This window comes from Mercenaria mercenaria, chromosome 17 (genome assembly GCF_021730395.1).
Source record: "Mercenaria mercenaria strain notata chromosome 17, MADL_Memer_1, whole genome shotgun sequence".
In the NCBI taxonomy this organism is placed as follows: domain Eukaryota; kingdom Metazoa; phylum Mollusca; class Bivalvia; order Venerida; family Veneridae; genus Mercenaria; species Mercenaria mercenaria.
In genome coordinates, this window is record NC_069377.1 from 73,167,753 (window position 1) to 73,171,423 (window position 3,671).

The window sequence follows — 3,671 nt, forward strand, 5'->3', positions numbered from 1 at the left end:
AATTGTCAATATTTTTGTTATTTTTCAATCTACATGGCTGAAATTTTGACAGTGAATGGTGGTAGGCTTTAGAAATCTGGAAAATATTTAGATTAATCATTACATTTGCTGAAATTGCTTCAGTTTGGATTAAAAAGTATACATGCACTTGAAACTTGTGAAAAATCCTACTTTCAGTTTACATATTTCTGGATTTTTTCTAATTTTGCAGGTTTTCATGCATGAAATGCATTTTTATAAGTTCTTTGTTTAAAAACCGGTATGCGGAAAACAAAATGGGGTATTACAAATGCCGCGATGTGTATTTTTGATTTTTTAGAAATTTGAGCTGCGACTGAGGAAATCTGACCTAAAGTCAGATATGTATTTTTTTCTATTCTTGTTTACATAAAATTGCTCTTTTGGTTACTTGAATTTACACAGTACACACAGTGTGAATAGTGAAATATGTGTAATCATAATCTGTGCAAGAAAAATCAGTTCAAGGGCTTGAAAATTGGACAGATTAGGCCTAAAATTTGGGCCCATACTTTAATTGATTTTGAAGTTTAAACAGGCAGATTTTCACACACTAGACTTGCATATTGGTTTCCTTAATGATTAATTGAGCATAAATCATCATATCTGAGGTCCTGAATTGTATATTTACTTATTCTGTTGGATTTCTTACACTTTTAGTACCTAAAAACCTGAAATGAGAGCGCTCGGACAATGTGAAGTTTGTCGCATAGACGGGGATTGACCGCCTTTGTACATATATGTCTACAGCTTCTCAGATTTGACCGAAGACAGTTGTTCGGTGTTGTGAATGGGTAAATAATTCCATTTTAGATGCTTTTAATCAAGATCAGGTACTTTCTGTGATTTTGTAAAATTTAATAGACTTCGTTAAATTGCATCGGCAAGCGAAAAAAAGCCAGAAAATAGAATTGTAGTGGAATAACATTATTTCAGCCAGTTTTGCCATAATGACTACTTTCTAAATCCTGTGTGGTAGTGAGATAACATTTATAATCAGTTACCATGAAATTGGACAGGAATTTGTTCATAATAGTTGATGCAGTAAGCTGTATTCCCAGTGTGAATACTTATTTCAGATAGTAGCTAATTTCACCTGAAAATAGTAAACATTGCTTCAGATCTAGCAGTCAGTAAAGCAAGGAAACTGGACAGACTGCTTTGTGATTGATAGTTTTGTTATTCAGACTGTTTGTTATGACACATTTTACTTACATAAGACTTGAATTTGAGGTTTTATATTACATTATGACAGTTTCAGTATGGGGAAAGGAGACTGTGATATAAATATTCATAGAAAACTTGCTTTGAGGGGCATTTTTTAGCATTTCACACTTTCTTTGCAGTCAGATTGTTTTGAAATACAGTTTGCACATACATACAATCATGTAAACTGATTAAGTATTCATTCTAAGAAATTATGACTAGCTCGACTCATATTTCAGATGTTGTTCGGCCGAAGGCCTTCCAGTCACACAGAAGATCCTGGTTCGGTCACACGAAGGGTCACTTCCATTGGTATTAGTCACAGGAAAAATTAGGAGCACCAGTTGTAGTTTCTCAGGTTGATATCTATTAAGGTTTTTGCTGAAATTAAGCCAGTTGGGAACATTCAGCAGGCAGTGATGTACAATTAAATCATTCTTTATAGAGTTTAGGGGCTGTTTTGCCAGAATGCTCAGCTGTGATACACAGTGTAAGATTTTGTGCAGTGTAAATGGTCATGGTGTGCATGTTTCTTTTACAGAGTGCACTGAATGCCTGTAAACTGTAAGATTTGAGTGAAATATTCATTCCAGAAAGACTCATAAGCTTTTTAGTAAGCTCATATATTGGATTTTTCAGAGCTGTTTGGCTCATTTTACCTTGGGTAGCCATAAATGAATGATCACTGAAAAAATATATGACACATATATGTACAAAAGCTATTCATTCTCATATTTGCCTACATACTGGGCTGCTTAAAAAGGGCAAATTTGACAGCTCTGGATTTTTCTTAATTCACATTTTACTTTTTCTGTGTGAGTAGACTCCGCGTTTTGACGTGCTTTTTGTAATATGAATAGTTTTCCTTAAAATTGGAACAGTGATATTGTAATCAGGCTTGAAGTGGCTCTTAATTTGGATAGATGTATATTAAGGAAACATGCTGTTTTTTTATTTGGGGTGAAAATCTCATCAAACAAAAAAGTTATAGAATTTTGCGTTTTTTTCATCTGAAAAGTACGCGAACTTTTTTTTTGCTCAGATTTGACCGATACCATGTGTAACATTGGAAGCTGTCAAATTTTAGTGCATGGTTCAACAAAGGTGTAACTTTCAGTTTTAATTTGCTATACAACTGAGATTATACTGGTAAAATATTTTCTAGTTTGGAGAGAAAAATAGGTCTAAATAGGCACAAGACCACAGTTATTTGCCCTTGGTTGACCACAATACGGAAGTGGTTACGCGGAAAATAGTTCCTCTGTTTGATGGTGAATATTGGTGAATTTTTGACTGAAAGACCTGCAATAAATGGCATGATTTAATAGAGGAGATATGAAATAGTAGGTACATGTACAATTTGACAGAATGAAAATGTCAGAATATGCATAACATGACTTTTTGATAGGGCCTGTTTTGCCTGTTTGCGGCCATCTAGAGAGTATTCTTCATACGCATGTGATTTGGTTCAAAATGGTGGAAAAAAGAGCCGGTCAACCCAATGTTTACTGTGGCTGGAATTTTTTCTCTTGGATAGTTCTGTTGAGTTCAGGTATTTTTATAGGGGTTGGAATGCATGCAAAATTGCTATAGTGTCCAGTGCCTATATAGAACATATAGTAAAAATAACTGTGGTCTTAGGCCACTTCAAATATTATCATGGTGTCATAAAAATCTGAAAAGGGGGAATAATTCTACCAAAACTAAAGGCAACTAAGTTATTTTTATTCTAATTTGTATCATTTGTTACACTTAATAAATGGACAAAGTTTGAAAGAAATATCTTCATTGTTTTTCAAGAAATATTAGTTTTTATGTCGTAAGCCCGATCGGGCAATGTTACCAGTCTGTTTATATTATATTCTACAGAACGATTGTCAATTGACATTTTACTCATAATATGTATTGAATTCCGGAAAGGGGCTGCATGAATGGGCCACACTTCTGCTCTGGACAGTTCAGCGCCTTTAAAAGCTCAACATTTTTAAAAAGCTGTTACATGTCTTCGTTATGATGCATTTGCAACATCGTGCGAGTGTACTGTATTTGACGATTGTTTACATTTATTTCTTTACAAATGGCATTCTTATTTAAAGGGGGACAACTCATTTTTAGTAAAACATGTATTGGACAGATCACAGGAGTCTGAAATTCGATCAGTAAGACCATAGAAGTCTATCTTTACAAAAAATATATATAGGGGGTATTTTTTGTAAAGATAGACTTCTATGGTCTTACTGATAGAATTTCAGACTCCTGTGGACAGATTTAAGGTGCATGTCAAGATGCTGATATCTGTTGTTTTATGATACACTGCTAAACCTAATACGTTATTATTGTTCCAACACTTAGAATGTGTAAGTCACACTTGACTGAGTATTGACCTTGAAAGCTGTTGTCAAACACGAAATCCCCGTAATTCACGTGCAGAACTAATCAATTCTCCT

General features: G+C 34.1%; 1 long non-coding RNA gene across 1 annotated transcript; it reads left to right on the forward strand.

Annotated features, from left to right (window-relative positions):
- The first annotated feature begins 570 nt into the window (after window positions 1–570).
- On the forward strand, window positions 571–2,868 carry LOC128550149 (uncharacterized). The gene is made up of 3 exons (XR_008368141.1): window positions 571–812; window positions 1,464–1,582; window positions 2,633–2,868. It is a non-coding gene; the product is annotated as an uncharacterized LOC128550149 (long non-coding RNA).
- The last annotated feature ends 803 nt before the right edge of the window (window positions 2,869–3,671 follow it).